Below are 13,458 nucleotides of genomic sequence, written 5' to 3' on the forward strand. Positions count from 1 at the left end.
TCGGTGTATTGCCACAGTTACTTCCTGTGTTTACAACTGAGTGTTTGGATGAAACTGAAACATATTGTTAACTTGTTTTTATGGAGTCCAGTGATGTTTAATAAAGAGTTTGAACATTGTATTACCTGGATGTTTTAGACATCATTAATCTACATAGACAAGCTCTTATTGAGAATTAACAGAGGTTCAGAGGTTTGATGTTTCATTGAATGTTTTAATTGAAGTCACCAGAATCGTGATTAATGGCTACTTTATTGAAGCTCTTGACCCTTTACTCTTCTTTTAGTTTTTCTCTGGCTGCTGTTACTGTATTTTAATAAAACACATTTTTTTATGGCGAGAGAAAATTAGATCAGATGTTTGAATGTTTATCAGAACTATGAAAAAGAGACATGATGTTATTGGCTGCCAAAAAACAGCCGTTAATCTTTAAAGGTGGGGTATGTGATTTGCAGAACCTCAAATGGTCCTACCTTCTTTCCTTTGACTCCACCCATTCAAAGAACATGGACATGGAGGGGGGGATGGTACGACCGTTTGATTGACGCACTTACTGTCCAATGATTCTAGGTGGTCTTGGAAATGATTGGCTGGAGTTTTTCGAGTCCTGCCCGTTCCACAGATGATTAAATTGCTTAATTTTTATTTCAGTGCTTCTAACTCAGTGGCTGTAAGTGGGTTAGGAATAGGATTTTAAAGTGCCTAAATTGACTCAAAATGTTGCATTGAAGATTAGAGGAGGAAGAGTATGAGTATAAGAGGAGGAAGAGCGTGATTATAAGAGGAGGAAGAGTGTGAGTATAAGAGGAGGAAGAGTATGAGTATAAAAGGAGGAAGAGTGTGAGTATAAGAGGAGGAAGAGTGTGAGTATAAGAGGATGAAGAGTGTGAGTATAAGAGGATGAAGAGTGTGAGTATAAGAGGAGGAAGAGTGTGAGTATAAGAGGAGGAAGAGTATGAGTATAAGAGGAGGAAGAGTGTGAGTATCAGAGGATGAAGAGTATGAGTATAAGAGGAGGAAGAGTGTGATTATCACAGGATGAAGAGTATGAGTATAAGAGGAGGAAGAGTAAGAGTATAAGAGGAGGAAGAGTGTGAGTATCAGAGGATGAAGAGTATGAGTATAAGAGGAGGAAGAGTGTGAGTATCAGAGGAGGAAGAGTAAGAGTATAAGAGGAGGAAGAGTAAGAGTATAAGAGGAGGAAGAGTGTGAGCATAAGAGGAGGAAGAGTATGAGTATAAGAGGAGGAAGAGTGTGAGTTAGAGGAGGAAGAGTGTGAGTATAAGAGGAAGAAGAGTGTGAGTTAGAGGAGGAAGAGTATGAGTATAAGAGGAGGAAGAGTGTGAGTTAGAGGAAGAAGAGTATGAGTATAAGAGGAGGAAGAGAGTGAGTTAGAGGAGGAAGAGTATGAGTATAAGAGGAGGAAGAGAGTGAGTTAGAGGAGGAAGAGTATGAGTATAAGAGGAGGAAGAGTATGAGTATCAGAGGAGGAAGAGTGCGAGTATAAGAGGAAGAAGAGTATGAGTATAAGAGGAGGAAGAGTGTGAGTTAGAGGAAGAAGAGTATGAGTATAAGAGGAGGAAGAGAGTGAGTTAGAGGAGGAAGAGTATGAGTATAAGAGGAGGAAGAGAGTGAGTTAGAGGAGGAAGAGTATGAGTATAAGAGGAGGAAGAGTATGAGTATAAGAGGAGGAAGAGTGCGAGTATAAGATGAGGAAGAGTATGAGTATAAGAGGAGGAAGAGTGAGTAAGAGTAGGAAGAGTGTGAGTATAAGAGGAGGAAGAGTATGAGCATAAGAGGAGGAAGAGTATGTGAAAGAGGAGGAAGAGTATGAGTATAAGAGGAGGAAGAGTGAGTTAGAGGAGGAAGAGTATGAGTATAAGAGAAGGAACAGAGTGAGTTAGAGGAAGAAGAGTATGAGTATAAGAGAAGGAAGAGAGTGAGTTAGAGGAAGAAGAGTCTAGGTCTGCACTACATGACGTCACCTAAGTGTGTACTCTGAGTAAGTCCATAAGTCAGGAGTGTGCCATTTGGGACAGGGCCGAAGTAGCTGGCAGTGTGACTACTTCATGTCAAAAAGTGAAACGTCCTGCGGCTCACCACTGCCCCCTAGTGTCACTCGCCAGTACACGCAGGTTTAAGTGATGTTAACATAAACATCTATAGCTACTAAATGGTAACCAACAATACATAATAATAAAACATATGAATAACAATATACGAGTATTTGAATCTATACGACTACTGATCTGCCACTTTATATTTACACGTCACATTTACAAAGCCAAAACGTTATTTATTGTTTTAATTTCTAAATAAAATTGACAGAATCTGAGGGCTGAGAATTTGTTTCATATCAAAAGTAACCAGCTCTGTCTTGTCTGTTGGTGTCAGAGGTGTAAAGTCCAGGTTCAGAAAGTAAAAGTCCTCCTCAGTATTTTGTTCCAATCACCTGGATTTGCTAATTCAGCCAGGAGAGAGAACTAATTAGTGAAATCAGCTTCTGAGTTCATGGGTGGAATAAACATATGGCAGGACTTCTACTTTCTGACCCCTGGTCAGTGTCAGTGCGATTTTTCTCTGCGTGAGAAAATGTGTGTGTGGCGTGAGAGTGTATGAAACGTGTCGATTAGAGTCTCAGGCTGAAAGTGTGACAGCCCTGCCCTAGCACTAGATCGTGAATATATTTTGCTCTTGTTCTCGGAAGTGAATGTGTCTATGTTAAATATTTATTTAGTCATATTCCAGGATTTACAGTTTTTCTGAATTGCAAAAAAACTCAAAACCCACTTCTCTGAACCAAATTCTCAATAGCCTAAACCAATTTGTCAAATAAATCACTCTTTCTGTAAAACATTAAACAAGTTCAGGTCGTTAAAACACTGTTTGTAAATCTCATGCACTCTTCTTGCAAAACTCAAAACACATTCTCACTCATTAAAACACATTTCTCACTGTGATGCACTTATGTTTCAAAACACTAAACACAGGCAGGCTAAAGTTAAACACAAGTACAACACAGTTGTCATCGTTTACACACAATGACTCTAAATTGTTCACACTTATTTCTAATGATCAGAGGAAACCAACTGTACAAATTACATGACAGTTTAAAGTGCCTAAATTGACTCAAAATGTTGCATTGAAGATTAGAGGAGGAAGAGTATGAGTATAAGAGGAGGAAGAGCGTGATTATAAGAGGAGGAAGAGTATGAGTATAAGAGGAGGAAGAGTATGAGTATAAGAGGAGGAAGAGTGCGTATAAGAGGAGGAAGAGTGTGCGTATAAGAGGAGGAAGAGTATGAGTATAAGAGGAGGAAGAGTGTGGAAGTGGAAGAGTATAAGAGGAGGAAGAGTGTGAGTATAAGAGGAGGAAGAGTATGAGTATAAGAGGAGGAAGAGCGTGATTATAAGAGGAGGAAGAGTGTGAGTATAAGAGGAGGAAGAGTATGAGTATAAGAGGAGGAAGAGTGTGTGTATAAGAGGAGGAAGAGTGTGTGTATAAGAGGAGGAAGAGTATGAGTATAAGAGGAGGAAGAGTGTGAGTATAAGAGGAGGAAGAGTAAGAGGAGGAAGAGTGTGGAAGTGGAAGAGTATAAGAGGAGGAAGAGTGTGGAAGTGGAAGAGTATAAGAGGAGGAAGAGTATGAGTATAAGAGTAGGAAGAGTATGAGTATAAGAGGAGGAAGAGTGTGAGTATAAGAGGAGGAAGAGTAAGAGGAGGAAGAGTGTGGAAGTGGAAGAGTATAAGAGGAGGAAGAGTGTGGAAGTGGAAGAGTATAAGAGGAGGAAGAGTATGAGTATAAGAGTAGGAAGAGTATGAGTATAAGAGAAGGAAGAGAGTGAGTTAGAGGAAGAAGAGTCTAGGTCTGCACTACATGACGTCACCTAAGTGTGGACTCTGAGTAAGTCCATAAGTCAGGAGTGTGCCATTTGGGACAGGGCCGAAGTAGCTGGCAGTGTGACTACTTCATGTCAAAAAGTGAAACGTCCTGCGGCTCACCACTGCCCCCTAGTGTCACTCGCCAGTACACGCAGGTTTAAGTGATGTTAACATAACATCTATAGCCTACTTACTAAATGGTAACCAACAATGCATAATAATAAAACATATGAATAACAATATACGAGTATTTGAATCTATACGACTACTGATCTGCCACTTTATATTTACACGTCACATTTACAAAGCCAAAACGTTATTTATTGTTTTAATTTCTAAATAAAATTGACAGAATCTGAGGGCTGAGAATTTGTTTCATATCAAAAGTAACCAGCTCTGTCTTGTCTGTTGGTGTCAGAGGTGTAAAGTCCAGGTTCAGAAAGTAAAAGTCCTCCTCAGTATTTTGTTCCAATCACCTGGATTTGCTAATTCAGCCAGGAGAGAGAACTAACTAGTGAAATCAGCTTCTGAGTTCATGGGTGGAATAAACATATGGCAGGACTTCTACTTTCTGACCCCTGGTCAGTGTCAGTGCGATTTTTCTCTGCGTGAGAAAATGTGTGTGTGGCGTGAGAGTGTATGAAACGTGTCGATTAGAGTCTCAGGCTGAAAGTGTGACAGCCCTGCCCTAGCACTAGATCGTGAATATATTTTGCTCTTGTTCTCGGAAGTGAATGTGTCTATGTTAAATATTTATTTAGTCATATTCCAGGATTTACAGTTTTTCTGAATTGCAAAAAAACTCAAAACCCACTTCTCTGAACCAAATTCTCAATAGCCTAAACCAATTTGTCAAATAAATCACTCTTTCTGTAAAACATTAAACAAGTTCAGGTCGTTAAAACACTGTTTGTAAATCTTATGCACTCTTCTTGCAAAACTCAAAACACATTCTCACTCATTAAAACACATTTCTCACTGTGATGCACTTATGTTTCAAAACACTAAACACAGGCAGGCTAAAGTTAAACACAAGTACAACACAGTTGTCATCGTTTACACACAATGACTCTAAATTGTTCACACTTATTTCTAATGATCAGAGGAAACCAACTGTACAAATTACATGACAGTTTAAAGTGCCTAAATTGACTCAAAATGTTGCATTGAAGATTAGAGGAGGAAGAGTATGAGTATAAGAGGAGGAAGAGCGTGATTATAAGAGGAGGAAGAGTGTGAGTATCAGAGGATGAAGAGTATGAGTATAAGAGGAGGAAGAGTGTGAGTTAGAGGAGGAAGAGTATGAGTATAAGAGGAGGAAGAGTATGAGTATAAGAGGAAGAAGAGTATGAGTATAAGGAGGAAGAGTGTGAGTTAGAGGAGGAAGACTGTGTGTATAAGAGGAGGAAGAGTATGAGTATAAGAGGAGGAAGAGTGTGAGTTAGAGGAGGAAGAGTATGAGTATAAGAGGAGGAAGAGTATGAGTATAAGAGGAAGAAGAGTATGAGTATAAGGAGGAAGAGTGTGAGTTAGAGGAGGAAGACTGTGTGTATAAGAGGAGGAAGAGTATGAGTATAAGAGGAGGAAGAGTGTGAGTATAAGAGGAGGAAGAGTGTGAGTATAAGAGGAGGAAGAGTGTGAGTATAAGAGGATGAAGAGTGTAATTATAAGAGGAGGAATAGTGTGAGTATAAAAGGAGGAAGAGTACGAGTGTAAGAGGAGGAAGAGTGTGAGTATAAGAGGAGGAAGAGTGTGTGTATAAGAGGAGGAAGAGTATGAGTATAAGAGGAGGAAGAGTATGAGTATAAGAGGAGGAAGAGTGTGAGTATAAGAGGAGGAAGAGTGTGAGTATAAGAGGATGAAGAGTGAGTATAAGAGGAGGAAGAGTACGAGTGTAAGAGGAGGAAGAGTGTGAGAATAAGAGGAGGAAGAGTGTGAGTATAAGAGGATGAAGAGTGTGAGTATAAGAGGAGGAAGAGTGTGAGTATAAGAGGAGGAAGAGTACGTGTAAGAGGAGGAAGAGTGTGAGTATAAGAGGAGGAAGAGTGTGAGTATAAAGAGGAGCAAGAGCATGAGTATAAGAGGAGGAAGAGTATGAGTATAAGAAGAGGAAGAGTACGAGTGTAAGAGGAGGAAGAGTGTGAGTATAAGAGGAGGAAGAGTGTGGATAAGAGGAGGAAGAGTGTGAAAGAGGTGATGAACGAGGAGGAAGAGTGTGAGTATAAGAGGAGGAAGAGTGTGAGTATAAGAGGAGGAAGAGTGTGAGTATAAGAGGATGAAGAGTATGTGTATAAGAGGAGGAAGAGTGTGTATAAGAGGAGGAAGAGTGTGTGAAAGAGGTGATGAACGAGGAGGAAGAGTGTGTGTATAAGAGGAGGAAGAGAGTGAGTTAGAGGAGGAAGAGTATGAGTATAAGAGGAGGAAGAGTATGAGTATAAGAGGAGGAAGAGTGCGAGTATAAGATGAGGAAGAGTGTGAGTATAAGAGGAGGAAGAGTATGAGTATAAGAGGAGGAAGAGTATGTGAAAGAGGTGATGAACGAGGTGGAAGAGTATGAGTATAAGAGGAGGAAGAGTATGAGTATAAGAGGAGGAAGAGTATGAGTATAAGAGGAGGAAGAGTGAGTTAGAGGAGGAAGAGTATGAGTATAAGAGGAGGAAGAGAGTGAGTTAGAGGAGGAAGGGTGTGAGTATAAGAGGAGGAAGAGTGTGAGTTAGAGGAGGAAGGGTGTGAGTTAGAGGAGGAAGGGTGTGAGTATAAGAGGAGGAAGAGTGTGAGTTAGAGGAGGAAGAGTGTGATTTAGAGGAGGAAGAGTGTGAGTATAAGAGGAGGAAGAGTGTGAGTATAAGAGGAGGAAGAGTGTGAGTTAGAGGAGGAAGGGTGTGAGTTAGAGGAGGAAGGGTGTGAGTATAAGAGGTGGAAGAGTGTGAGTTAGAGGAGGAAGGGTGTGAGTTAGAGGAGGAAGGGTGTGAGTATAAGAGGAGGAAGAGTGTGAGTTAGAGGAGGAAGAGTGTGATTTAGAGGAGGAAGAGTGTGAGTATGAGAGGAGGAAGAGTGTGAGTATAAGAGGAGGAAGGGTGTGAGTTAGAGGAGGAAGGGTGTGAGTATAAGAGGAGGAAGAGTGTGAGTTAGAGGAGGAAGAGTGTGATTTAGAGGAGGAAGAGTGTGAGTATAAGAGGAGGAAGAGTGTGAGTATAAGAGGAGGAAGGGTGTGAGTTAGAGGAGGAAGGGTGTGAGTATAAGAGGAGGAAGAGTGTGAGTTAGAGGAGGAAGAGTGTGAGTTAGAGGAGGAAGAGTATGAGTATAAGAGGAGGAAGAGTGTGAGTATAAGAGAAGGAAGAGTGTAAGTATAAAAGGAGGAAGAGTATGAGTATAAGAGGAGGAAGAGTGTGAGTATAAGAGGAGGAAGAGTGTGAGTATAAGAGGACGAACAGTGTGTGTATAAGAGGAGGAAGAGTATGAGTATAAGAGGAGGAAGAGTGTGTGAAAGAGGTGATGAACGAGGAGGAAGAGGAAGAGTGTGTGAAAGAGGTGATGAACGAGGAGGAAGAGGAAGAGGAAGGTATGGAGAATGTGATCAAGGCTGGATCTGCTTCAGGGTTTTCCTCTTCTCCTGCATAGATGATATTCTCCGGCCGGACCGACATGAAGACGTGAAGCTGAAGCAGAATAAATCTCTCTCACTGACCTTGATTCTGCAGTTGCTCAACTCTTCTGACTGTACTTTACAGTAACATGCTTTTCATTTACAGTGTTTTACTGTAACCTTTTGGGCTTCTGCAGTTGGTCACTGTATTTCACAGTATGCAAATGCTGAATATACAGACATTCGACACTATACAATATTCAGTACAATACTATACAGTACTTGCAGTGCATACAGTATTTATTCACTCACCACTGTCAGGTGTCAGTACTACTTTTTTACATAATTGCAAAAGTCGTTTACTTTCTTACAATAAATAATTAAATATTTCTCCTGTAACTGCATGCTTTGGATTCTGTGTTCTCCATTTGTCATGTAGTGTCTAACGAATGATCTGTAGTGTTTATAATATTGACTGATGTGTGTAAGATCTGAAAGCATTGTTTGATTTTACCAGAAGAGTCCGAGATTCTCTGAATGAGTTTTGATCATTTGCTTTTGTGTTTAAAGGGGTCATATAATGTCATTTTTGTACAAGCTAATATGATTCGTTAGGGTCTAAATTAAAAGTTTGTAATATACTTTAATTAAAAATTCTCATTAGTATTGTAAGAAAACACTCATTTTACTTGGTCAAAAACAGCTCTGTTTTCAGCACGCCGTTTAAGTGCATGTGTCTTTTAATGATAATGAGCTTTGCTCACCCCGCCCCTCTGCTCTGTGCGGACACCGTTTGTAACACAATAACGATAACGCGTTGTTTATCATAAACATGGGATTATGAATTATATTGAGAACGTCATACATAGAAAACATGCCGTAATGTACCCTGAGTGTAAAAATAGCCGCATTCATCGTGAAGCGTGCAGCAAGCGATTTGCAAAGATTAATATAAAGATTAATATAAAGGTTAATAAAACGTTACACTCACTCACTTCTTCTGGAGGTTCAGCAGGAACACGAATAGTTACCGATCCTTTTTTCAGGAGCAGCTTCTTAGTAAATCCAGCTTTATACTGACCCTCGTTTATAAAGCAGTCTGGTGAAATGATTCGCGCAAACTTAAAGCATTGACGTTGTGGGGAATATTCCCTTTGAAAACAAACTCAGCCACTGCGCCTTCAGGGTTTTTTTTTTATTAAAAAAAAAAAAAAAATGTATACCTTTATTTAACCAGGAGGTCCCATTGAGATTCAGAATCTCTTTTACAAGAGAGACCTGGCCAAGGTAGCAGCCAAATCACAACAAATGCATACATAACAAACACCAAATTACATTTTCACGATAAAAGAAGTACAAAATTTTAAAAATACAAAGATAAAACACAATGAGACTCTTAAGAAAAACAAGAACATGTCTCCATCACAACACTCTTTACAGTAGTTTTAAATTCATTTATGGACATAAGGGTTACTAACTTTAGCTCTTTTTGTAGATTATTCCACCCCCAAGGTGCTAAATAAGAAAAAGCAGTTTTTCCCAATTCGGTTGTAACTCGTGGCACATTAAAAAGCAACCACTTTGAGGAGCGTAGCTGATAGGTACCAGAGCAAACAGAGAGAAGGTTACAGAGGTACAGTGGAAATTTGCCAAGTATAGCTTTATAAATAAAGATATGCCAATGCTGTTGTCTACGGTTTGGATTTAGGAACATCAAAATGTCTGCTGTGTTCCTTATTACACCCAAGAACAGAAAACCACAATTGCTTAGACGCCATTCTGCTCATAGACAGAGCTCCAGTGTATCAACAATGACCACGCCGGTCCACACGGACTATGATTGACAGGTCACTCACGAGTGAGGGCGGGTCTGTGTTGAAGCGCTGCTGTCAATCAACAATCGTGGGAGGGGTGTCCGACCGTGTGACGTCACTAGGTCGAACGGCTTGATTTGAGATGGGGTAAAAACATATAAGATATTTTTTTTTTTTTATCATTATATGATGGTTGTGTACAGGCACTGCCAACACACATTTCAGTACAATCAACTTGTAAAAGTGCATGTACCATTATATGACCCCTTTAAGGTTTTGGGAAAGTGAGTGATGGTTTCAAGAAATGTGTTTTAGCAATTCAGAAAAACTGTAATTGTAACAGTGGGCGTCAGTGTGGTCATTGAAGTCTTTGTCTTGGCCTGGGAGTTTGGAGTGTCCTTTTACCTTTTTCCAGTACACGGTGAGATCGTGTGTTGTTGTGATGTTATCACATTCCTGGAACAGGTGTTGGTGCTTGACAGGCTTGTTGTTAGCAGTTTTGAAACCATTCTGTTTCCAGGTGGGGAGATGGCATACAAAACTGAGTCTGGCATAGTTAGAGTCTGTGCAGATGAGCAGTTCTCTGATGTCATGGGCAGATGCGATTTGTAGAGTTATGAGAATTGCTGCTATTTCTGCATATTGTGATGACTGGGGGCCCAGCTTGAAGTGTTGTGGTGGGCATGGGTGGTTGTTCAACCACAGTACTCCTGCTCCTGCTTTTAGGATGCCCTCGCTGTTGTAGGAGCATCCATCAACGTAAGCTGTGGGCATACCTTCGCACGCATTCTTTTCGAAGTACCTGTGACAGGTCAGTTGTGGCTGCTGGGGCTCGGGTGTTTCCGGCGTTGCAGCAGGTGAGTTGTCAGAGCAGTTTTGACATGCCGCCAAGCCGTTACCCAGAGCAGATTTGTGATTTTGTGCATATCGGGCCTCGACATTTCGTCCTTGGAGAGCCATTAGCCATGTAGCTATGCGTGAATTGGTGACCACGCCATCGTGAATTCGCTGGCTATTGAGAAACGTGACAGGCTGGTGGCAAGTTTCTATGATGACTTTTTTTGCCCCAATGTAGTTGGAGAAACGCTGAATGGCCCATACTGTACAGAGCAAAGCTTTTTCACAGTCTGAGAATTTACATTCTGGAGGTAGAAGCGTTTTGCTGTCATATGCAACCACCTTTTTGTCTTGGTCGTGGTGTTGGTATAGGCCAGCACTGAGACATTGGTCTGAAAACCCAGCTTCCAGGTGGAATTCTTTTTGTGGATCAGGGTAAGCAAGGCATGGAGCTGTGCATAAATGTCTTTTTAGTTCTTCCATGGCGTGTTTCTGTGCGTCTGACCAGACGAAAGGGCAGTCCTTTTTCAGCAGAGCTGTTAGAGGCCTGGCGATGTCTGAATAGTTTTCGAATGAACTGTCGGGAGTAATTGCATACCCCTAGGAAACTTCGTAGTTCAGAGATGTTATTGGGAGATTTGATGTTTTGGATGGCATGAATACGGTTTGATTGTGGTTCAATGCCATGGGGTCCAATGAGTAAACCGACGTAGTTGACCTTGTTGCGGCACCATTGTCCTTTGTGGAGGGCTATTTTGGCGCCGGCTGCGGCTAACTGGTTCAAAACATAGTCTATTTCTTTGAGGTGGTCTGCCACCGTTGTGCTTTTCATGAGCACATCGTCAACGTAAATCAGGTTACCTCTCATCCTGGCGTCTGGGCAGGCTTTGTTCAGGAAGATGTTGAACTCAGCTGGTGAGTTGGCATACCCAAACGGACACCTGTTGAAGGTGTACTGGCGGTTGCCGAAAGTGAATGCCAGCTTGTGTTGGTCGTCTGGGTGTACTGGAATAGTCCAGAATCCCGAGGCCACATCGAGTGTAGAGAAGATGGTGGCTCCTCTGATTCGTGGGATTTCCTGTTCCAGCTGAGTCATGGGCCACCGTGACAATGGCACCTGTTGATTCAGTTTGCGATAGTCAATGGTTGGCCTCCATTTCCCGTTAGGTTTGAGAACAGGCCATATTGGGGCAGAGTAGGTGCTATTGCACGTTCGGATCACACCTTTCTCAAGCATGGTTTCGATGATTTCCTGCACTGGTTCGTGTGAGGCGATGGGCATTTTGTATTGCTTGACGAAGGTGGGAGGAGCCTCAGGGTGCGTGGGGATACGCACGGTGTGGAGGTCGGTGAGACCACAGTCTAAAGAGTCTTTTGCAAAGGATTCTTTGAACTTATAAAGGACTTGTCGTAGTTTTTGGCGGTCTGCATCATCTTGGAGTGCATCAGCATCCTGCAGAATTTGTTGCACTTGAGATTCAAAACCTTGGTATGGTTCATCCGCTGGTTTGTCATCAGTCGGGTTGGTTTTGACAGGCATGGCAGATGCGTCAGTCTCACCGACAGGCTGGAGGGAGATGTGTACACTGCGAGGTGTTGGTCCTCTGTCAGTTCCGTTCTGCACACCTGATCTTTGGCCACCGACATGACAGATGTGATGGCAATGAATTGGAAGGGTGCTGTGAACAATGTGTTGTCTGTATGTCCTTCAGGTATCAGTGCAGGTGGGATGGGCCCTATGACGGGTAGTATTAGTTCAAAGTCGTGAAAGTCGTGGTTGACTAGCCATCCCAGTTGGTAGGCTTTGGGGATGCTGATGTCAGTTGCTGTGCAATTGTTGAACAGAATATAGACTACCCGAGATGACACTTCAGTGAGGGGTGTGGCTTCGAGGGTGAGTCCGAGTTCCACACATTCAGGTGAAGGTTGGAAGAAAGCCAGTGTGTGGTTTAGGGTTTGGCCCTGTCGCAGGTTGAGCCGCACAGCGACTCCTTTAGTGTAAGCAGGTACCACTGTTCCCTGTTCGTTGATGATAGTGCATACGTCTGGAATGGTTTGCCCTGACAGTAGATTGTCATGACTGATGGGAACAGGTGGCTGTGAAGTCAATGGAAGCCCATACAACCTCATTCAACATGTCCACATCAGCCTTGAGGCGAATCAAGATGTCTGCTCCAATGTAGACGTCGTGGGCTGGATCCTCCGGGATCAGGAAGTAATGGGTCTAGTACCGGTGGTTCCATTTCAAGTTCAGAGCACAGATCCCTTTGGCAGATATCATTGAGGATGGATCTGAGTTCAAAGGGAAACGGGTGCGTTTGCTGGTATAGGGCAGGTCCGGTGTGTTTTCAATGATAGTATTGAATAGTGAGAGACTGATGGCTGAGTTGTCTGCCCATAGGGCCAGAATAATGTCTGTGGTGTTTGTATTTTGCCCACACCCGCAGGTGCTTGAAGTCTAACAAGGGTTCAAAGCGGTCCAGCAGGTCCTTGCCTATGAGAAATTAAGTGTTCATTGGAGAAACATAGACGGGATGGACCATGCTCATAGGACCGATTGCCAGGTGAATGGGAGCCACGTTCCTTAGCTGGATGTCATTTTGGCTGTAGGACTGCACATTCAGCTCACAAGTGTGGAATTTAAGAGTTCGGTTTTGTCTTTGAGCTTCGAATTTGAGTTTCTCAAATAGTTGCCCAGAAATTAGTGTGAGATCAGAGCCGGTGTCCACCAGGGCTTCGAGCTGCATTTCCTTTTCTAAGTAAGTAAAGTTAAAGTTAAGTAAAGTTTTCGTGCCACTCCTCTCTCAATTAGGTTACCCAGGAGTTGTGGTGTGGGATCTTGTGTGTTGAGTGACAGGCAGAGAGGGTAAGTCTCGTGTGTCTCGTTGTTGGTGCAGATCACCAAGACAGCACTGTCTGGTACCTTGTTGTGAGAGTTACTGCCGTCTTGTTCAGGAGGTGTTGTTGTCAGCCGGAGTGAGTGAGTTGAGCTGTCATTTAGTGATGTGACATTGAGTTCAGTAGTCTGTGGCTGACAAACAGTGTTCTGGGCGGCAGTCAGCTGGAGGGAGTGAGTGGAGCTGTCATTCGGTGATGCAACAGCAAGTTTGACAGTCTGTGGTCTGACAGCAGTGTTCTGTGAGGCTGTCAGCTGGAGGGAGTGGGTGGAGCTGTCATTCAGTGATGTGGCAGCGAGGTTCATAGGTTGCGGTTTAACAACAGTGTCAGGTGGACTGTCAGCTGGAGTGTTGGTTTCAGGCATATGGTTTAGTCATGCAGTGTCTGTTTTATCTTTGTCTTCTTTGTGAGGTTTCTTTTGGAGAAACTCTCTCAGTATGC

The 13,458-nt window shown here is 42.4% G+C and overlaps 1 protein-coding gene across 1 annotated transcript in view; it reads left to right on the top strand.

Moving 5' to 3' along the window:
* LOC309494758 (uncharacterized protein) overlaps positions 1–13,458 on the top strand; it is a 131,292-nt gene that overhangs the window by 1,072 nt on the left and 116,762 nt on the right.

This window comes from Leuciscus leuciscus (assembly GCF_965113295.1).
Source record: "Leuciscus leuciscus genome assembly, chromosome: 3".
Taxonomy (NCBI): domain Eukaryota; kingdom Metazoa; phylum Chordata; class Actinopteri; order Cypriniformes; family Leuciscidae; genus Leuciscus; species Leuciscus leuciscus.